The sequence below is a fragment of the Sminthopsis crassicaudata genome, chromosome 2 (assembly GCF_048593235.1).
Source record: "Sminthopsis crassicaudata isolate SCR6 chromosome 2, ASM4859323v1, whole genome shotgun sequence".
In the NCBI taxonomy this organism is placed as follows: Eukaryota; Metazoa; Chordata; class Mammalia; order Dasyuromorphia; family Dasyuridae; genus Sminthopsis; species Sminthopsis crassicaudata.
Genome location: NC_133618.1, coordinates 650,191,985 through 650,215,239, shown reverse-complemented (window position 1 = coordinate 650,215,239; position 23,255 = coordinate 650,191,985). Strand labels below are relative to the sequence as shown.

The 23,255-nt window shown below is 39.7% G+C and overlaps 2 long non-coding RNA genes across 2 annotated transcripts; one reads left to right on the top strand and one right to left on the bottom strand.

Annotated features, from left to right (window-relative positions):
* Positions 1 to 653: 653 nt before the first annotated feature.
* Positions 654 to 16,657, bottom strand: LOC141553828 (uncharacterized). Its single transcript, XR_012485664.1, has 3 exons — positions 16,585 to 16,657; positions 8,363 to 8,494; positions 654 to 783 (listed from the first exon to the last, which is right to left on the bottom strand). It is a non-coding gene; the product is annotated as an uncharacterized LOC141553828 (long non-coding RNA).
* A 150-nt stretch (positions 16,658 to 16,807) lies between these two features.
* Positions 16,808 to 21,382, top strand: LOC141553827 (uncharacterized). Its single transcript, XR_012485663.1, has 4 exons — positions 16,808 to 16,855; positions 18,796 to 18,922; positions 20,528 to 20,633; positions 20,983 to 21,382. It is a non-coding gene; the product is annotated as an uncharacterized LOC141553827 (long non-coding RNA).
* The last annotated feature ends 1,873 nt before the right edge of the window (positions 21,383 to 23,255 follow it).

The window sequence follows — 23,255 nt, the reverse complement described above, 5'->3', positions numbered from 1 at the left end:
CAGGAAAAACAGCAAAGTCTACCCAATAGACATCTAGTCTTCTGGCTTAGGGAGCATGTTAGGGCAAAGCAAGATGATCCCAGAGAAATGAAACTGAAAGGGACCCTCAGGATCTACTAATTAGTCTAAACTTCTTAAGCCACAGATGAGGAAACTGAGACACAGAGAGGTAATGATAGTACTACCACTCTTAGTATTAAATCTACATTTATATAGTGCTTTACATACATAATCTTATTTGGTCCTCACAAGATGAGGTATTATGACTCCTATTTGACAGATGGAGAAAACGGAATTCAGGTTAAATGACTTGCCCACAGTGACATAGTTGGGAAAGGTCATTAGCTAGCTGCTAATTAAGTAATTAAGAATAGTTAGGGAAGGCAGGATTTGAAGCCAGTTCTTTCCCACTCTGTCCATTACTACATCTATAAAGTTGCATTGAAGGTTATTAGATAAGGAGGAGAGTCAGGATTTGAACCCAGATTTGAAATCTATTCTAATGGACTTGAGCACAAAGTCTTTGCTGTGAGCTCTGCCCTGTGCTGGGTGAAACCCAAGAAAAGACAGACTTAGGACTTGGTCACACGGCTATATCTCATTCTGATGAGGAGATCTCTGAAGGCAAGGACCATGTTTTTACCTTTCTTTGTATCCCTGGCATTTGGCACAGTTCCTGGCAGGTAGGAACACTGAGTAAGGCTCGTTGATGGACTGTTCACACACTTGTGTAGTTTCATGTATTACTCCCGGCTCCTACCAGATCCCCCCTAGATCTAGGCTCTGGGAGGAAGAAATAACAGAAAGAACCAAGCATTAGCCAGTCTGATAGTGAAGGGTCAAAAGTAAGCACAGGATCAGAGAGAGACAATCAGTCATCATCTGGCACAAAACGTGGGGAAAAGCAAAAGGCCGAGGCATGAGGTGGGGCCAAAATCCCAAAGTGTGGGTCAGCTATGTAGGAGTGTCTGTGTTAAAGAGCAAAATGGAGAATGTTGTCTCAGGTCAGACAACAGCCCAAGAAAGCTAGTGTTCCTTCACATAGGTTGGAGGTCATCCAGATGGTCTGTTTTCTAGGTTAATGTCCTTGGCTCTGAAACCATCCCTTGATTTTGAACCCTACAGTTGGGGGCTAATTCCCCATTCTATCCATTCCCATCCTCCGTATCGTCTAGCTAGCTCATGTTGTTGGGCTGAAATCTCATTGAAAAATAGCCCTAGCAATGTGGAGTATTGTTGTTGTTGTTGTTGTTTATTCCAGCTATGGAAAGCTTGCATGGGACTACTAGTATTTCCTTACAACAAGGAGAATTTGGTCCTCCAGCTGGATTGGAAACTCTTTGAAGGTCTGACCTATTTCTTCCCTTTGTTCTGTATTTGCCTCAGATTCGGGCACAGAAAATTATAGAATAGCATGGTCCTAAGGCCACCTAGACTAAGAATTCTATCTACAATCTCCCCAACAAACTGTAATTTAGACTTCATTCACTTAGCCTACCTCATGAAACTGCCTTTTCTACTTGGCAACACTCCCGTTTGTTCAGAAGTGCTTCCTTATCCAGAGCCAAAATCTGCCTCTCTGTATGGAACTTAGATTCTTTGTTCCTAACTCTATCCTCCAAGGCCAGGCAAAACAAGAATAATCCTTCTTTGACATGACATTTCTTTTTTCAAATATTGGAAGACCTCAGAGCCTTATGTACTCTAAGGCTAAACACCCTCAAGCATTTATTGAGCACCTACTGTATACTATTTCTAATGACATGATTTTGAGTCTAGCCATCTTCTTCATCCATTTCTGAATAAGTGCCAAAATAGCAATGTTCCTCAAAAAAATATTATTCCCAGAACTCGACACTAAGTAAGGAGTCATTAATGGCATCATTGCCTATCTTAAATCAATTCATCAAGAAGTATGATTAAGTGCCTACATGTACTAAGCATTCATTTAGGTGCTAAGATACAAAAATAAAAGCAAAATAGACCCTTCCCACAAGGAGCTTAAAATCTATTTAGAGGAGAGATTCAGAACATATGTAATTATTTACAAAATAGATTCAAAACAATTTGGAGGGAGAGGGGAAAACCCCAGCAGCTGAGGAGGTCAAGAAAAACTTCATGTAAAAAATGGCCCTTCCAAAAAAATTTAAACTATGAGATTCCATGAGATCAGAGGGAGGGAGTGGATTCAGGCACTGAGGACAGCTGGTGAAAAGGTAGAGAGACAAGAGATAGAAGGTCTTGTGTAATAAGTAGTAAACAGTTTGACTGATCCATGGGGTATATGGTGGGGGAGTTACAAGTTTGGCAAAGTAGGTTGGGGCCAAATTCTAAAGGACTTTAATTGCCAAATGGAGGAATTTGCATTTGATCCTAGAGTTTAGGGATGGGACAAGGTCCAACCTGAATTTTAATGAAATCATTCTGGCAGCAATGTAGTAGACCGATGGAAGGTCAGAGTCCTTTAAAGCAGGGACACCAATTAGAAGGCTGTTGCAATAGTCTTAAGAGAGAACTGATGAGGACCTGAGCCAATGTGGCCACTATGTGAGTGGAGAAAAGGGAAGAGATGCAAGAAATGTTATTGCTTAAGGATGAGACTTATTGATAAGTGTGGTAAATGAAAATGATGAGCTACTGAAGACTTGAAGGGTGACTGAAAGGATCCTGATACCCTCAGACCATAGGGAAGTTCATAAGAGTAGACAGGCACATGGGAGAAGACCATGAATTTTGGTTTTGATATTCTGAATCTGAGATACCTGTGGACGATGAGGGCACGAATGTCAGGTCTTCATATCTTGGTTATCCTTCTCTGGACACTTTCCATTTTACCTTGTGATGCTTAGAATTGAACCCAATAAATACTCCAGATGAGATCTGGCCAGGTCAGAGACTGCCATTTCCTAATTTGTAAATACTCTTTTACTGAAGTCCATTAGCTTTCTTGGTTGTCAAGCCCTATTCACTGACACTACTTACCTTGCTATCCACAAGAACCTCCCGGTCTTTTTCAAATCAATAATTTTAAGGGCTCCTCAAGTTCCAAGGTCAATGAGCAATGAGACAAGTTAAAAGATCAGCTTCAGATGGACCAAATAGGCAAAGTAAGTGTCTTCCCTTTGACCTTTCTAAAAGATGCTATAATAAACTAGGTATAAGGCATTTTTTCTTCTTTAGCTAGACAAAACAAACAAAAATACCCTACATGTCCTGAGTAGAAATAATCTTCACAAGTGCATAACGGGAGTGGTGGAGTTAGACAGCTCCTCATATGAAAAAAATGTAGGGGTTTCAGTGGACTGCAAACTCAATAGAAATCCATAGTTTGACATAACAACCCAAAAAGCTAATGCAATCTCAGGCTGCTAATACGAGTTCTGGCATAGTATATAGAATGAGAGAAGTAAGAGTCCCTTTGTACTCATTCCCCTGGTCGTGCCACATCTGGATTATTGTGTTCAACCTGAGGTAACACATTTTAAGAAAGACATTAATAAGCTGAGAAGTCTACAGTGAAGCTGGAGAGAGAGACAGAAAGAGAGAGAGAGAGAGAGAGAGAGAGAGAGAGAGAGAGAGAGAGAGAGAGAGAGAGAGAGAGAGAGAGAGAGAACAAATGAACTGGATCTGGAGTCACACTTTCTGTTCAAATTCTAGCCCTACTATTACATGTGGAGTTCAACTTTTGTGGGATTTCACCTTTCTAAACATTCTTTGCCCAAAGCCTGAAGATCCTAGAAGGACTGACATGAACTGATTCTGAGTGAAGTGAGCAGGACAAAAGATCATTATATACTTCAACAACAATACTATATGATGATCGATTCTGATGAACGTGGCCCTCTTCAACAATGAGATGAACTAAATCAGTTCCAACAGAGCAGTAATGAATTGAAGCAGCTATGCCCAGCAAAATAACTCTGGGAGATGACTATGAACTGCTACATAGAATTCCCAATCCCTCTATTTTTGTCCACCTGCATTATTTTCTTCACAGGCTAATTGTACACTATTTCAAAGTCCGATTCTTTTTGTACAGCAAAATAACTGTTTGGATATGTATACATATATTAAATTTAATTTATACTTTAACATATGTAACATGTATTGGTCAACCTGCCATCCTGGGGGGAGGGGGGGAAGAAGGGGAAAAATTGGAACAAAAGGCTTGGCAATTGTCAGTGCTATAAAATTACCCATACATATATCTTGTAAATAAAAAGCTGTAATAAAAAGAAAACCCCAAGTGGGGACATGAAGAGTCAAACACAACTGAAAATGATTGAACAACAATTATTGTCCTTCCAGAACTAGTTATATGTATCAAACCATTAAATTTTAGCAATAGCCATGAAATTATATTTGCTTTTTTGGGGGAATCTGTGGTAAATTTTATTTTTAGAACTGATTTGTAAATGGATATCTAAGGATATAGGCCTTTTTTTTTTTTTTTTTAAAGCAGATCCATTATTAAATTCTCTTTCCTAGGAATTTCCAGGTGTGTCTATTAAGATGCTCCAGTGGTGGGAAGCTAGGTGGTGCAGTGGATAGAGCACTAGCCTTGAATTCAGGAGGATCTGAGTTCAAATATGATCTCAGACTCTTAACATTTCCTGGCTGTGTGATCCTGGACAAGTCACTTAACCCCAATTGCCTCTGCAAAATTAAAAAAAAAAAAAAAAAGACAATATAAAAAACTGTTCAAATAAATGGAGATGAATGTTAAGATAAATGGAATGGATAATAAGTGTTGGTGATCATCAGGAAGGGGAAAAGTCCATGCAGTCTGGAGTCATTATAATAATTCCTATTTATGGGGGAGGGAAAAGTGGTCTGCTTTAACTAGGAAGTTGGGGTGTGATAATCATATTTTCTTATATCTTCAGCAATAGTCCAAAACAAACTCCTACTAAAATACCATTTTCTTAGTTAGCTCTTCATTGTCCCAACATTGTAAATGATGGATATGGGGTTCCTTCTCCCTAAAGATCCTCAAGTGAAGATGCAATCACTACTTCTAGAAAATGTTTTAGGAGGAATTGTCAACCAAGTAAACCCTGAACTGATGATATCTAAAGTTGTTTTTTTTTTTTAACCATTTTTATGATTTTTGAGTTTCAGTGCTTTTTAAATTAATCCCAATGTTAAAATTTTAAGTGATTTCATGTGTGTGTGTGTGTGTGTGATGAGCTGTAACCATTACAATATTTAGAGAAAGAGTCAGTAGGCTGAGACAGTTGGGGAAAACTTAATAAAGGAAGTGAAATATGAGCCAGACCTTGAAGGAAAGATTAATTGTCTGTAGACAGACAGGAGGAGGACAGTGTATCAGGGAGGGAGTGGAAGTATTGATGAGCAAATGTTCCTAAGTCAGAAGGTGAGAACTATGTTCAGTAAGTAGTGAGAAGCTCTGTTGCTGTGTTTGATTCCCATACATTAAAGTATGTGTGTTGTGTTGTGTTGGAGGAAGGAATATTATAGTATCAACACCTTATAGTTATTGAATCTTTTAAATTCATTTTTTTTCAGAATTTTAGAGATGAAACTCATTTCTTGAAGTTGTTGTGCGGGTCTCTTGCCTCCTGGGAAGTGTATTTTTTTGCATTATACAAGACTTCATTCCATTATCCTCTTAATTTTTATATTATAAGAGGTGAAACTAAGGGATATATTGTTCTTTTAAAACATGGTTTATTTTATTTACTGTGTAATAATCATTATTTTTCTTTGCTTTTACTTAAAGTATATTAGTTAGGAAAGTTGGAGAGAAGAAGTGAAGTGCTCATCTGAGAAAAGAGGAAAGGATTACTAATACAAAGTTTAATAATAAAGTCTAGGAACTGTAAGATGGAAATATGATGAATAATTGACATTTACATAAAGTGACTTTCACAGGTAGGAATTTGTTTTTGCAGTTTTATACCCAGCAAAATTTCCCACTATCTGTAGCAGAAAGCAAAGCTAGCTCCCATTTCTACTCTTTGTGAATTCCAGGGACAAGTGGACACAGTGGTTTGTATGTCCTGAGTGCTTAGTCAAGATCTATTGCATTGTTATAAACAATAGCACCAGGAAAAGAATGACAGGCTAAATGCAACCTTTCATGCAGAGTTATTGAAAGTCTATAGCATGACCTTTTAGGCCAGAACTACTCCAAAAGTGATAAGAACCTTGGACTGCTTGGTACTTTGGTACCATTGCTTAGAATCTTGGTTAGGGGATTCTCAGCTCCTTCTTTAAAAGTGTGGGCTTATTTACCCACATTTTAAGTACCATCAACATATGTTTTCACTGTCATCCCTGAAACTATCTTATATCTACTTACCTCCAGCTGTTGCTATTATTCATCCCATCTCCCTACATCTTCCCCGCTCATCCAAATCCTACCAGCAAATTTAAATTACTCAAATAGTATGTAAATTCATAGGGGGCAGGGACTGTCATTCTTGACATGGGTGTCCATAACACTCCAAGCCAAATTAGTCTCTAACTTAGGATTTCTAGCTCATCTTGGTTTGTTTTTGTTTTGTTTTGGTATCATTTGTTCATTTGTCCATGGATACTTAAGGCTCTGGGCGCCATCACTGAATTCATTCTTAGTCTTGTTTCCCGTCAACTGTGGCTGTACTGTGATTTTCTTCCTACACTGTGGACTGATAGACCCAGGACAGGCCCTACCACCTCCCCCATAAAGTCTGTACCAAGAGGATGATAATGTAGCCATAAACTGGACTCAAAGTCAGAAGACCAAGATTCAAATTCCATTTCTGTTCCTACTTTTATGACTTTCATCAAGCTGAGTTATGTCTCTGAGCCTCAGTTTCCTTGTCTTATCAAATGGAAATAGTAATATTTTCACCATGTCCTAAGGTTGACAGAGTGATAACAACAATGTTGGTACAAAATGTGTTGCAGAAAAGCAACTCTAAAAAAATACTCAAATCAAACCAAGTTGAGGACAAGGGAATACAAAGAAATTTCAAAATTTGGGGCATGAAATCTCATTAATAGAAAGACCCGTCTCTAGACGTCACCCAGGTTTAGGAGAAAACATTAACGCCCAGATACCGATCCTGTGGTAGAGGATCTGGGACATCTTGAGATCACTCCTGGGAAGCTGAGGTTGGGATCAAACTTGGATAGATAAAGAAGAAACTTCGAGGTTTTAAATAATTACTATTGTTAAAGCGCCTCATCAAGAATGAAGAGAAGGTGTCAACTTACCATCAATAGGTTGATTTTCCTTATTTGAACAATGAAATTACAAGTCTATTCCTCCATCCCTATTCTTGTTAACTAGTGGATAAACTCCATTGTTTTAAAACCATTTCTGGAGTAGGTGTGCAGTAGTGTACTCTAAAATGCATGCCTTTGGGCAAAAGCCCATCCTACCTCCCTCCAGAAGGCAAACTTGGAATAAACAGCACAGGACGTGTTATTATGACCTATACTGCACTTATAACCCCCATTAACACTAACTACCTCTATCATTCTTTACCCTCAACTTCACTCAATTTAACACTGTGTGTTTAGATTGTCCTATATATATTCTCCATTTCATATGTTTAATTTCATTTACCCACTGTGACTCTAAGCGATCCAAGAGGAAGAACACAAGTCTCCACCTTTTGCTCCATTCCTCATGGTGACTGGTTCAGATACTTAACAAGGACCTGTCGAAAGAACATTCCTTCCCAAGGTCCTTCCTTTCTTTCAAAGTTTAGTCCTTTCAAGGTCAATGTAGCTTCAGATTTCAGATTTACTCTGTTCACATTGATCTGAATTTGAACCTTTGTATCTTTCCCACAGACTAATAGCTATAAAGAAAGACTCGTTTTCTCATTCAAAGCTAAAAAATTATCTCTACTTATTTGGACGCTAACATCTGGGGCAAAAACACTCAAACTAAATCTGTTCCATCCTTCCGGTGAGACTGTGGAAGAAAAAGTATAATAACAAAAATGAGAAATTACATTTGACAAATCTTCCAAATGGTTCAATAGCCAGCTATGAGCCAAATGAAAGGAGAAAGGGAAATAATTGCTTTGACTTACTCACCAGAGATGTTATTAGCAGAACCCACTAGCTCGAATTCCATAAGACAGAACAATAGGAGTGGGAGAGAAATGGAGAGGACAAATACCCTTGGCTGTGAGAGCTGTTATTGGCTGAGACCCATGGAGCCTTTGAGGTCATTGTCACATCTTGTAAAATCTGGCTGGTGGAGGAAATGGTTGCCCTCAGGTGACTTCTAGCCTTCAATTAATGAATAAATTGTCTGGGATTATAAGGAAGCGGCATTTGACTTTCAGATTTCAGAATACAGGAAGAAAAGCCTGGTGATCTGAGTTCAGAGACCTACCTCTCTAAACATCGATGTTCATTTTCATGGTTGTTGGAGTTGTTTTGTGTAAGAAAGGGGAGGTAGCAGGAAGACTGGGGACTGAGCTAATTGCACACTCAGGACCTCTTCTCATCCCCATTTCCATGGTCACTGAGAAGGTGAAGGAAAATATGAGTAAAATTTAATGGCCTGTGAGAAAGTAGGTATTCTCAAACTAACAACCCAATAGTCGGTTTGAGGGGTGATTTTCTGAACCACTAAGTCACAAACACACACACTCACACAAAACATTTGGATTAGCCAAAGCTTTTGCTCAAAGACTGCCTTCTCTTTCCTTTGGGATCTCATCAACTCATTCCAGAAGATGGGACCTAGCTTCTCTTTGCTCAACTGGAGCGACCATATTTTCTAGGCAGTCTCCTCAATACTCTGAGACCCACACCCCTTTAAATCATCTCCTCCAGATCGTTTAATTCTAAGTCTGTAATGCTAAGATTCCCTCAGAGAACATTAATCTAAAAAGTCATAAAATCTCATGATGGTGTAATTAACAATTAGAAATGTTTATCCATTAGGCCCACACTCCACCGCCAGAATTTGGGCCTATTATCTGTTTACCCATCTTGCCTATCCCCTCTGTCAGTGTGGACAGGGCTCATGGCAGAGCAGAGCCCACTTACCCTCTTTTCTGGGGAATGCCTTCAAAACAAATAGTCTCCCAGCAAAACCACCAATGACTTTTCCAAAATCTGCCATCCATTCAGACAATTGTAGAGTAGTAGGAAAAAGAACATATTGTTCACATTTGGAGTCAGAGAGCCTGAGTTCGAATCCCAGTTCTTCTGATGTACAAAAACTCACTTGACTTCCCTAAAGTCTCAATTTCCTCATTTGTAAAATTTAGAAAAAAAATAAATAAATAAATAAAGGGGATTGGACTAGAGAAGCTCTAAATACCATTCCAGTTCTAAACTTGATGCCAAGATCTGCAAAGATATGAAAGGACTGTTATTAAAAATAAAATAAAAAATAAAAGGCAAGGAAAGCTAAATGACAAGAGTGGATAGAGCACAGATGCTAGAATCAAGATTTGAGTTCAAATCCAGCTTCAGACATTTGACAATTGTTAGTTGTGTGACCCTGGGCAAGTCAATTAAGCCTAATTGTTTTGCCCCCAAAAAAAAAGAGGAAAAAAAGAGAGGGGTTTTGAAAGGAGATGCCCAAAATATTTTACCAATTCCATGACTTGGCAGAGATTCAGAGTACTTGGAGAAACCTCCTCCTCCACCTTTGAGTGCCTCTTTGTACCTCTGAGAATGGCCAAGAACCAAGCAACCCTTTTTTAATCCCAGAAGTACCCCATATGCTCCGGCTCTCAACAATAGCATCTCTGGAAGATGGATGAGACTGGAAGCAGAGAGACCAATTAGGAGGCTATTACAGTAGTCCAGGCAGAGGCGAAGAGGGCCTGAACTGGCTTAATTTCCTCTCTTGCCACAAATTTTCCCCAACCCCTCCTTATCCCAGGGGTATTCTGTATCCTGGGGCCTCTCAAGGCTTGGATTCTGTTACCATTTCTCAAGCCTCGTGTGTCATGGCCAAATTAAAAGTCATCTAGTCCAGCATTTCCCAATCAAAGGCCTCTGCTAATGCTGACAGTCTGTGATTCCGTTGGTCTTCCCTTCCGAGAGAAGGGTGTAAGGAACTGAAAGGCACTGGGCAAAAGAGCCAGAGCCAGGAACCTTCCTGCCGCCTGCCAAAAACTCAAGCAAATATTTGTCTCAATGACTAGAAACACAGAGGGGGATCTGGGGGGGGAGGGGGGCGCCCAGTCTCCAGGGGAAGCTTGCTTCTGCCCAGAAGAAGGTCACAGCTGGAAAATCTCTGGGGTGGAAAGGAAAGAGGAGAGAACGCTAGGGGGAAAAGGGGAAGGAGTAAGGGAAGCCCCAGCCCAGCCCACCCCCACCAAGGTTGATTTCCTTGAGGGATTCCAAACAGGATTCTGCCCCGCCTCAGCCTGGGGAGCCAATCACCCAGCCACACCTCGAGTGGTTTGTGGGTTTTAATGAGACCAGGGTTTTATATGCAATGAAGTCAGTGACCCAAGGAAGGGCTTGGTCTGATTCTCTAAGGAAAACAAGAAGCTGTTTTTCAGGAAACTTGGAGGAGATGGGATGGTGGGGATGGTGGGAATGGTGGGAATGGAAGAGATGGTGGGGATGATGGGATTGGGTCTCTAAGGTTCTAGAAACTTGGCCTCCCAAGTCAGTCTACAGAGGGTTCCCCTTTAGGGAGAAAAACTTAAGAAGATAACACAGATCCCAGTAATTTTAGCCAAAAAGGGCCTTAAAGAAAATAGGTTCCAACTCTCTCTTTTACAGCTGAGGAAACAGAGAAAAGGGCAAATGTCTCACCTAAAGCCCAGCTAGTAAGACAGAGGATCATGGATTTCAAACTGGATCTCACAGCCCAATCCTGAGCTGAGGCTCAGGGGGTGAGACCTATTGAAAATTACTTCTAATTTTTCCAGTCTATATCTTGTACAGACTTAGTTGTTTTTCCCATTAAACTATGAGCTTTTTGAGGTCAGGGACTGGTTCCTCATTTCTTTGTATGCTTAACACAGGGCTAGTAGGTGTTTAATAAGTGCTTGTTATAAAGATGAGGAAACTAAAGCACAGGGAACTTAAGTGACATCTTGTTCTTGCAGCTAATAAGTGTCTGAAGTAGGATTTGAACCCAGGAGTTCCAGATTCCCCTCTCCTCTTCATCGTGCTACCTGTAGTATTACAATGAGGAAATCAATTCTAAGACTACTGCTCTCTCCATGGTGCCCCATGCCTTCACGACCTGCAGACTAGGAATGTATTGATGACCCCACACTAAGCTGATCAAGCAAATTTCTGCAAGCAAACTTCTGTCACACACACAGCCCCCGAGCAAGTTGGCATTTACAGAAACATACTTTATCTGAGTTCATGTATACAGCTTTGCAAAACCTGAAAGCACTGTGTAAATGCTGCTTCTTGTTGTTTTAAAGAGCCTTTAGCTGAGCAAGGTCAGCTGGAGGAAATGCTGATGAGGGCTGTTGCCTTTCCAACAAGCTCTCAGTTCTCCACCTCAATGCAAGGGATAGGACAGGAGTAGATTAGATGAGGACTTTTAGTCTGGGGCTGTTTTCTGTTTTTTCTCTTCCTGCAAGCTGAGACCTGGGTTAGCTGGGACAGAGTGCTAGAATATTACTCAATACCTCAAGGACCTATGATTTCATCAGAGTGGTCTCCCCTGCCACAAAACAGATGACAACTCTTCTTACAGTCTCATGAGCTGCTATGGCAGGAAGAAATTCATCACCTGGAGACTGACCTTCTGGTAATGAGCCTTTCAGAATTTATCTAAACTACAGACAGACAGAGCATCCATCACTGGACCCCTTCTAGCCTGGAAGGACCCACCAAGGTTTTGAAAACCCAACATCACCTTCACACACTGGGCTGAGTCATGGATTTAACAAAGGAAATCAATACACTGGACTCACCATTATTCATGTGTGTTTTATCCAGTTGAATTCTTTATTTCACAGAATTATATCATATGAATATATTGGACTTATTAGTATTCAAGTATGGTTTTATCCAGTTGGGTTCTTTATTTCCTAAAATCATATTGTCTTAATTTTAGAGATAAAAGGAACTTTCTAATCTAGTCTCTATTACCAGTCTCACTCACTTACTAGCTTGTGAGACCCTGGGCAAGTCCCTTAACTCTGCCTCAGTTTTTACACATAAAATGAGCAGGAGAAAAAAAAATGGCTAAACACTCCAGTATCGTTGCCAAGAAAATCTGAAATGGAGTCACAAAGAGTCAGGACTGAAATGATTGAACAATTCTAATTTATCAAGTCCAACCATCTCAATTTACATGAGGAAACTGAGGCAGAGTTAAGTGACTTATCCAGGGTCACACAACTAGTAAGTGTTTTGATTTGAATTTGAACTCAGATCTCTCTGACTCCAAGCCCAGTATTCTATCCTTTGTACTATCTGTTCTATGTTGAAGAACTTTCAACCTCATGTGTAGAGAATTAGATAGGAGGTGTCTTTGATCTGAACTTCCAAGGGAAAATGTTGAATGCATTCACAGTTCAACAAAGATATGATTTTTGAGAGATCCCCAGACTGAGCTTAAGCAATGTAAATTCAGAGTTTGGTGTGCTGGACCCTGGATGACTAATTTGTAAAAGGAAAAGTTATAGATCCAAAGCTGGAAGTAGCCTTAGAAAATCCTTAGTTGGCCCAACCTTCCTCATGAAATTAAATGAGTCCCCAAGGTCACATGGGTTGTGAACAACAGAAGTGGAATTTGAACCTAGGGCTCCAGACTCCAGTCATTGCACTACATTTCCTCCCCTAGTGGGGTGGGATTAAGACAGACTTAACCTCTGTCTCAGTTTCCTCAACTGTAAAATGGGGGTCATAATAGCATATAACTCACAAGGTCGTTGTAAAGATCAAATAAGATAGTATTTGTAAAGTGCTGGCACAGAGTCAATGCTTCCTCAATGTTAAATTAATGCTTGTTGCTTTCCCGACCCCACTCCTATGTGAGCCTTCAAGATGATTTAACAGGGGTGATCCCTACAATTGACCAAACTCAGTGACCCCTTTCTGTGCGACTTGTGTTCTGGCATCTTGTCCAGGGACATGTGCAGCACAGTTTTTGTTTGGTCCCTAGTTCTCCAGGGCTGGGATTTCTTTGAAAATGCTTAGTCACAGGATGAGGTAAAGCCACACATTTTGATAAGCAAAAGACACTCCCTTTTTCTTTTGACTGCATTGATTTGAAACCTAACAACACTTTCCTTTGCATTCTCATCTAGAGAGCTAGGAGATTTCTCTTCTTTGAGCAGATAAGCCAGAACCTGTGCTTTCCAGGAGAGTCAGAGGCCTCAAGTCCTTGGCTGCTGGATGGATTTTCCAAATTTGATGGGCAGCTCATGACTTTAAGAGTTCTTGGTTTTCTAAGCTGATTGCCCTTAAAAAATGTGCTTTCTGTGACTATGTAGCTTTACAAGGGAAATTACCATTGATACAATCATTCTGAACCTGAAAGTACTAAAGATTCTTATCTGTCTGTCTGGTAAGAAAATCTGAACTTTGTGAGTTGATCAGACAACTCAGATTTGTGAAGAATATGAAATATCTGTTTAACAACCCCACAGATTTGTTTTTACTTCTTCCGAGAATAAAATAAGTGTAAGAGGTTACGGCTTTATATTTGAAATATTTGTTAATGCTCATTTATGAGCCTTCTGTACTTTAAGCATTTCTTCTGTGGTAGAAAAAATAGACAGTTGCCCTAAAGCCGAGATCTGATTTGTATGCAGAGGATCTTTTCTAAAAAAGATCTTGTTCATTCTTTTTAGAGAGATTGTAGACAATAATCATACCCAAGATTTTCTTTACAAACTTTTCTCTAGAATTCTGCTCCAAGAAATGATTAGAAGGGGACAGAAAGGATAAGAGAAGCGTACTACTTCCGTTAGAGTCAGGCTGTTCCCATCTATGTGAGTTTCGGACAGTAGCCCCTTGTGGGAAGAGGTCATTGAGCAACTACTTGAAGTCTCTTTCAGGCACGAACCAGGTGATAAGCTGTGATAACTTCATAGAATATTGTTTATGGAATTTAATTATTTTGTTTTTTCCCATAAATATAATCTGCAGGTCCAAAACCTACAGTAAAGGCAGGGGAACGGTTCACTTTGGATTTGTCTAAGATTTGTGCTGATTGGATGGCTTGATATTCTTCATATAGGATGCAGAAGGACAGTAAGAACCATAAAAAGTTGTGAACTTAGTTGGGATCTTCAGTGCAAGTCATTGGTGGAGATATATGATGCTTTGAAGGAGACTTGCCCAGTCCCCAGAAAACTCCAGAACTGAAGATGGGGATAATGGGTTAAATGCACGTCAGATAATTTCCTGGGAACAGCAAACATTTAAAAAGAGGGAGAAAGTAACCAGAGTCATCTCTAAAGTTGCCCATATGTATTGGCTCCTTTCCATGGGACATATCCCTGAAGTTGGACATTGGTATTGACCCATGTCTGTAGGCTATGTGCTCTGTCTCCTTGCTAAAGAAAGTCCAAGATTTAATAGCTCTTGATTGGTTCCTCACTCAGTCATAGTTATTAGGTGAGTGACCTGTAGTAACTCATCTTCACTGAGGTCACAGGAACCAAAAAGCCAATCAATACTTGCTGTGTCATGTACATCCTTTAGCGAAAGGACAGAGCACAAGGCCCCAAAGAAAGGGGCCAATGCTAATAATCCAATTCTAAGGATTTCCCCATTACACTAACAAAGTCTATCAGGCATAAGACAGCTTTGATTTCACTTCACAGAAAATACAGAAAACAGATTTAAAAAACTTACAGTAGTCCATAAATGACCATCTGGCTCCTCCCTTTCCAATGATTCCTACCTTCCCCTGATACCTCTAGAGACATATTCAGTCCTCAGGTTCATAACATGACTCTATGGTGGGTTTACTAGAAAACTGTCCCTCAGGTCCAAGAGAGCCCTAATTTTACTCTGGGGATGAACATGGGCCTCCAGCTTGAGGCTTTTATCCTAAGAGGTTAGTCTCCCCAGGGAGGAAAAAATTGGAATTTATAGGGAGGTAAATGTTGACCTAGCAAATCTGTACTTTCCAAATAACTTCTGGGAGACCAAGTATAGAACTTGGCTCTTCTGTGTGATTGCTCAGTCCTGTGATGCTCTTCCTGCTTTAGGGTATTTGTGATAATTACTCTGTACCTCAATGGATTGTTACAGTGCAGAAATTCCCTTTTTCCCTCTAGAATAGAAATTTTTATACTGGTCTTTCCAAAGACTCCTAAAGAAAGCCTATGGATAGATTACAGAGAACTCAAATTAACATGGGGAGAGAAAGCCAACAACCCAACTTTCACTAATCTTTAGTTTCCTTTGTTTTCTTATGTAATTATTTTAGGCATACAAAAGCTTTCTGAAAAGGGGTTCATAGGCTTCAAAAGCATCCTTGACACAAAAAGGTTAAGAACCCCTGTTCTAGAAAGCTGGTTCCTGGAACTTTTCATTGTCCAGGAAATGCTGCTGCCTCTGACCAGGAGGCTGGATCTCAAGAAGCCTCATCACTTAGCCATATGGTTCCTATCTCCACAACTGTGGGGTTACGCCACTGCCTCTCCACAGCGAAGGCCAGGAACTTTCCTCTCAGTCCTCATGATTGAGAACATATGAAAATGCATGTAAAATGAGGTGGATGGTATAAATGATCTCTAATTTTTTATATCCTATGATTTATTTTCCCAATGAATAAGCTTGCATCTTGAGAATAGGGATCAACTTAAAAGGTGTCAATGTTTCCCACCTTAAGGACCTTGTTAAGGACCTTACTTTTTTTTTCCCCCCTGAGGCACTTGGGGTTAAGTGACTTGCCCAGGGTCACACAGCCAGGAAGTATTAGTGTCTGAGGCAGCAGGGCCTTTACTCTATCCACTGCACCATCTACCTGCCCCTTGGATGTGTACTTTCAATGCCATAGTCAAGCAGCCTCCATAGGTGAGATGAAGAGAAGACTCCTCCCTAAATACCATAAGAAGTTTAAAAGAAAGTCTCATCGGAACAGAAGGGAATACAAGGGATAATGTTGTTTAAAAAAAAAAAAATGTACCTATGCATATGTACTGTCAAAGAAAATGTTATAATTCTAAAAATTAATAAAAAACAAAATAAAATTTAAAAAAAAAGTAAGGGAAGAAACTAGTATGTGAAAACTAAAAAAAAAAAAAAAAAAAAGCCTCAGTTGTCTAATAGGAAGAGAGAAGATGCAATGATTGGAGCAGATTTTTCAAGTCTCAGTGTAATTCCTGTCTCAGTGGCCAATGTTCTTTAACATAGAGCATTGTCATGGAGCAAAGAAAGGCCCCGTGGAGCCTATTTGGACCAAAGTTCTAAATAAGAATCTTACTTTATCATCCTAAAACACAAGTCCTTCAGCACTGAACATGTTCCCACTAAGAGACTGGGGTGTGTTCTATGGCAAAGCTTCTTAAACTCTGGATTATGACCCCATATGAGGTCTGAAATGTGAGGGTCATGAAAAATTTGATAACAGTAAAAGGTATCAAATATTCTACCAATTCTTTATATAAAAGTACAGTCATGTATCCATCTCATTGGTATGCAAATTTTTACCTTTAGTAAATGTAAGGGTCCTTTAAATGGGCGGCCACAGCACAACAGGAGATTTGAGTGGCCCAGAAGTAATCTCTGTGGATATTAGGACTGCCCTGTGGATGGGATCCTGGCCACATTGAGATAGCTTTGTAATGGGTGACTCTCTCGCTGGTTGGTTGTGTGTGTGATGTCACAGGCCCTTTATTAACCCACTGCAGACAGCAGTCGTGCTCTTTAACCTGACTCCTTAGCCTAGGGTAGCTGAGCCAAGCTGATGGATAGCCAAGAGGTAAGGAGTTTGGTAGTGAACACCTGGGTCTTCAGATCAGGTATAATAAAGGCTTTTAAAATTACACGTGGCTGTTCTTGAGTACACTACCGGTTATTAAACTATAGATTCAAGAGATTGTGGCCTGAGACCTTTGAAGGCCTCAGAGGAGGTGAGCTGGGTAGAGTTCACACTGCAAAGGTCAGTGGTCAAAGGTGCTCTGGTGGGCCTAGGACAGACTGGTAATTGTAACTGCCAGGAGAGCATGGTACAACTAAATGGTAAAATTATATATATATTAAAGAATTGCTTTTAAAAATTTCTTTATTATCAGTCAATGTTTGATTTGTATGCATATTTTATATACCTATGTGTCCAAGGTCATGTAAAAGTTTCTCGGGGCAAAAAAGGGTTGGGAGTAGAAAAAATTTAAGACCTGTTCTGTGGAATGGCCCCTGGAGAATCACGGCCACATGTTCCAATACAACATTTCCAACATACAGATTATTTCCAGATTCTATTTATTTTGTTTTGCATCAAGCCATGTAATCACTTCATCAATAATCAATCACTTGGGGAAGGAGGAATATGCTATAACATACAAATGATATAAAAACAAAAAAATAAATATTTTCTTAAGTCAACCACTATTTATCAGATACCTACTATGTGCCAAAGTGTTAAATAGAACATCATCAAAGACAAGAATTATACAGTTTTGGATGCTTCTCGTATTCTTCAAAATTATCATTTCCTAAACCATATTAATAATCCATTACAATCATATCATGTCCTTCCTAAATCTTCCCCTCTTCTAAGCTCCTATGATCTTTTCCCCAATTAATCACCACCCTTCTTGCCCTCCTCTGAACACAGTATTCCAAATGTGCTCGGAACAAGGCAGAACATAGTGGGAAAAGTCTATTTCAGAACCTAGTTTTATCCTTAGTGAGCTTAATGACTTGTGGAGACCAACTCCACCCAATCCAATTTAACAAACATTTATCAAATGTCCACTGTACACAAGACATTGTACAATGTTCCAGTGAGACAAAGAAAACCAGGAGACTTCTTTCTGGTCCTGTTTCTCCCAATCCCTTATTTAGCCTTCTGCTCAGAGCTAATGACCTTCTCCTTCTAAGAGTTAGGTTTTCTGTAAAGGATGGAGAGAGACAGCCATAAGGAATTAGAACATTCACAAACATTTCTGGCTGGAGAGGACAGCCCTTATGATGCTTCCTGACTTTTTATCAATGAGGAAGTCAAAGGTCACCTATGGAGCCAGGGCTTGAATCTCCCAAAGTCAGCTCTATTTCAAGGTTCAGATCTCTGTCTCCCCTCTTCTGCTGAGGATCTAAATTTAGTTAAAATGCAGCATTTGGATATCTCTTGTGCCAATCATGCATATTGCATGATGTCTGCTCCTGCTGAGCTTCCCTTTGGAAACCTGCCCATCACCAATCATGGTGTCTCTTCCTTCACTACTTTCTCCTTTCCCCTCTATCTCCTTCTCTTTTCTTTTTTCCTCTCTTATCCTTTCTCTCCCTTTTCATTCTTTCTAGCTTTCCTCCTCCTCCTCCTCTTCCTCCTTCTTTCAGAAGAGCTAAATGATGCAATGGATACAATGTTGGATCTGAAGTCAGAAAGTTTTAAATTAAATCCAGTTCTAAATACTTACTAGCTATGTGAGCCTGGGCAATTCACTTAATCTGTGCTTCTGTTTTCTCAACTGTAAAATGGGGATAATAGCAGCACCTACCTCTCAGGATTGTTGTGAAGGTTAAATGAGATAATATTTGTAAAGTTTTTAGCTCAAGATCTGTCTCAGAGTAACCATTGTATAAATGTTTATCCTCTTTCTTCTTCAATTCAATATTTTCTAAGTATCTACTATGCACAAGTCAGGATGTTAGCTCTTTCCCCCTTTCTCATTGTATTCTTTATCTTCTCTTTCTTACTAGAATTAGAGATTTAGATCCCAAAGGGACTGGAGCAACCTCAATCCAACCTCCTCTTCTTAAAATGAGTAAACTGGGGTCCATAATGGGAGAAGTAACTTGCCCATGGTCACATAAGTAGGAGACAGAGGTAAGATTTGAACTTTGATTTCTGATTTCAGAGCCAGTACTTTCTCCACTGTACCTCACTATCCATTCCTGGTTTTTTTTCCCTTTGTTTTTTCCTACCTTTCTCCTCTTTTCTCCTATTCTTTTGCTCTCTTTTCTCTTCACTTTACATTATCTTGTTCTACTGAGTTTCACAAATTGCTTCATTTCTGTGACTATGGGTATTCCTAAGATTTCACATCTTTGCCTCTATGAGTGAAGGAATGGTCACAGGCCTAAAAAATGATGTTATTCCCCAGGGATAAACAAATGCTGTTGTTTTCCTCATATTCCTGTATTCAATTAGGTGTTTTTTTCCCCCTTGAATCTCCCATTCTCTTGGCTAGGCACACCCTCCCTGGCACCCACAGGGATGATGGTTTTGCTTTCAGACTGATGAAAACTAGAATACTCATTTTCATTGACCCTGAACATCTTGCCAGAGGTTAAAGGTTCCTTGGGCCAACCAAGCCGGGTAGCAGCCAAAATATAATAAAATATAACATCTCCTGGGAGGATTTTGGAAGCATGTTGATAACAAACATGTTAGAAGGAAATCATGTGCTTGCTATGCCTGTGTATATGTCCTGTTCCAAGAGAAAAGGATTCAAGGCAAAACACATTTGACCTCAGCTTTGAAACTAGAACAAATCATCGTCAAGCTAAGTGCTTTTGAGTCACAGCTGGAAGGACAGATGTATTGGATTAAAAGAGGTGAGTCCTTCCTTATCCTCTGTGAGGATATCAGTCAGTTAATCAATAATCATTTGTTGATTGCCTACTATAAAACCGGCCCTGTTCCAGGCACTTCATGGGGATCAGAAAAATAAAAGACAGCCCCTATCCTCTTTCTAACAGAATTATTTGCCTGAAAAGATCACTAACAAATAATGTCAAGCAGCAGAATTGTAACTGGTGCAATGCGTCTGGGGTTTTTCCCCAGGATGCTGATTTGGAGGGTCTAATACCACTTACAGTCTTTTACCAATATAGAAATAACAGTGCTCAGCACCTAGTTAGCAAGAATAATTAGTGGAATTGGGAAAATACCCGATGGCCTGGCAGGGTGATCTCCTGACTTTCATGCCAGTCTCCACAGTAGCAATGGCATCCTGACATGTCCACTTCCCACCCCAAACTGAGGGAAGACATTTTCTCTTTAGTCCATTTGCCATAGATGTAGTTCCTAGTACTTTCCCTCAGAGGAAAAAGAAACCCCAATTCATGGAGCTTGTGTGATAAATGACAAATAAAGAGAATAGGAACTAAGCACTGCAGAGATTAGAGCAGTCTCCTCAGACTTATAAAAATCTACCTCAGCCTGCCACATATTGACTCTTTTTTTTCCCCCTGAGGCTGGGGTTAAGTGACTTGCCCAGGGTCACACAGCCAGGAAGTGTTAAGTGTCTGAGAGCAGATTTGAACTCAGGTCCTCCTGAATTCAAGGCTGGTGCCCTATCCACTGCGCCACCTCGCTGCCTCTCACATATTGACTTTAAAAAAAACACAAATTAACATTCTCTCTGCTATATTATATGTTTATTTGTTTTGTTAAATGTTTCTCAATTACGTTTCCATCTGGATCCAGTTGCACTGAAGGATCTCAGCTTAAAGATCAGTACAATTATTATGGATCGGAGGGACCATGGAAGGTTTCCTAGAGGAAGTGAGACTTGACTGGACCTTAAAGGATGGTAGGTTTTAGATAAGTAGAGAGGAGAAAGGAGAGGGGAGGGAATAGGAGCAGTGAAATGTAGATGGTATTTGTAGAAAACAGTGAAAAGATTGATTTGACTCTAGTGAATTTGTGGAAGGAATCTGTAGAAGATCAGATTGGAGCCATATTGGAGACGGTGAGAAATGCCCAGATAAAGAGACAAGGCCCAAGTAGTTACTCCCTGAAATGAGACAAACATCCCACCAATTTAAGCTATCCGTTGTACTTCTCTCTTGCCCCAGAGTCCTAAAACCAGTACTTTTCCAATACAACCTGACAATAATTGGTAGGGAATAACCAATTGCATTGTCTGTCTGCTTACCAAGGTCCTTGACAATGAATGACCCGGAAGGACCCTCACCTTCCCCACACTTGAGTCAGGCACGGATGCACCTTTAGGACAGGAGAATCTCTCAGAAGGCGTGTACTCAGGAACACAGCATATGCTGACCCTGGCCTTCTTGATATATCACTGGTATGATTTATGGTTCGCCAGAAAGACATGTGAGTGTTTGACAGACAATTACGGAAACTGTGGAGGCTGAGAGAGAACCACGTCCCAGTTTAGGTATCTATCAAATCCACCATGATAGATAAGATACAAATCCATAGGCGTGGGGCAAGGCAAGAACAGCAGCTATAACTACTGTATAATGAATTTTTCATCAACTTATCTACTCTCTTCTACAAATAAAGACCATATAAGAATCAGCAATAGGTGCACCCTGCTGCTGGTCATCTGTTCTGGTAGATTATACTCTTTCATCAGATGAGATCAATAATGAATGAAATGTTTTTGGCTGTGCATCATTGATGGAACACTCAAAGGACTATAAGAACCTTCACACATAATGTTGTCATGCAACCCTTTATTTCTTTTGAGGTTTTTTGGTCTTTCTTAGAACCTGTCCATTTACATCTAGTTCTAGAGATCTGGCTATATTTTTGCACATTTATGGAGTACTGAAGATCTCTTGGAAGGGCCTATCTGTGCTTATTCATGGCCAATAGCAGGGACCCAAGAAACCAGGCAAGCTTATCAAAAATGAATTGGACATCTGAGAGTGAGAATCTGAAATCTGGAACTGAGAATCTGACTTCTTGCACTATTGGCTTTTACGTAAGATGAAAGCTCTGAAACAAACTCTATCTACAATCAGTATGTATAATAAATCTGAAAAGAAATTCAACTTTCCCTTCTTCGTGCATCTTCTCGTTCTGCTCCCCATATCCCTAATGATGAAACTCTCAATATTTACAAGTAAGACTTAGGTTGTTGTTGTCTCCCTCATAGCTACATTTATTTTCCCACCAACACCTTTGAATAGACTGATTGAAAGAAGGATGGACTCCAGGCTGGCCTAAGTTTCACCCACCATCACAGGAAAGAAGCAGTGCTCAGACCCTAGAAAACCACAGCTGGTTGCTTAAAGGTGAAATAAATCCAACAGAAATATGAAGCTCAATTTCTGTAGCCCACAATGAGAAGGTCTCACAAACAGTGATTTTAAGAGAAACATCTGGGTTTTTTTTTTCCTTTGGTTGAATAAAAAAAATGCCCTTAAGTCATATTATCAGACTGTCCTCGGAAGGGGTGAGCTGGCTCCTTCCTTTGCCCATCAATTAACCTCAAATTGGCTCTCTGGTTCACTGCAAAGTAAATAGGACCCAAAGCTGGAAGAAACCTAATAGAACATTTAGTTCAAATAGCTCGTTTTATAAATAAGGAAACTGATTCCAGAGAACTGACTTGCCTAAAGTAACACAACAACACAAGGAAATTAGCAGCAGTTAGGATTTGAACCCAGATCTTCTGGTTCCAAACTCAGTGCTTATTCTACTACATCTTGCTACTTTACCCAAGAACGTGATCTTCCCTCCTTTTCGTATGCTGCCTCTCATAGTGTCAAGATCCTCAAGCCTGCTTTAAGTTCAATGACACTTCCTTTCCTAAAAACAGTGAAGATATATATATATATATATATATATGTATGTATATGTGTGTATGTGTGTGTGTGTGTATATATATATATATATATCCAATCCTGTTCTGCAATCCAACCAACTCCCAATTAAAGTTCTTTCTCTCTTTGGTTCTCCAATGATAACATACATAGAAAGCATCAATTGAATAAAAAAATCACATTAGTCTGGCACTGTACCTACAGCAATCACTGAATTATGTTCTCCTACAAACTATAAAGGTAAGTGCCATTCTCTGCAAGCTAACAAGAACTAAAAAAAAAAAAAAAAAAAAAAAAACGATATGGTAGAGCTGAAAGGGGCTCTTAGTCATCACTAATTTTATAAGTAAAGAAACTGAGACCAAAGAAAGTTGAGTTAAAATCCACATTTATTAAGCACTTACTGTTTATAGAACAATGTGCTATGCTAAGTGAAATAAGAAGCTTACAGTCTGGTACTAACTTTTATAGTCTGGTACTTACATCTTGGATTCCAAGATTGAGAAGATTGACAACTACATAATCAGAGAACAGTTAGAACTATAAAGGACCATCTAGTCCTAGGAAAGGAAAATGAGACTCAGAAGTGAGGCTCCTTTTCCAAGACCCCACAGAGAACAGTTAGCAGAGTCAGA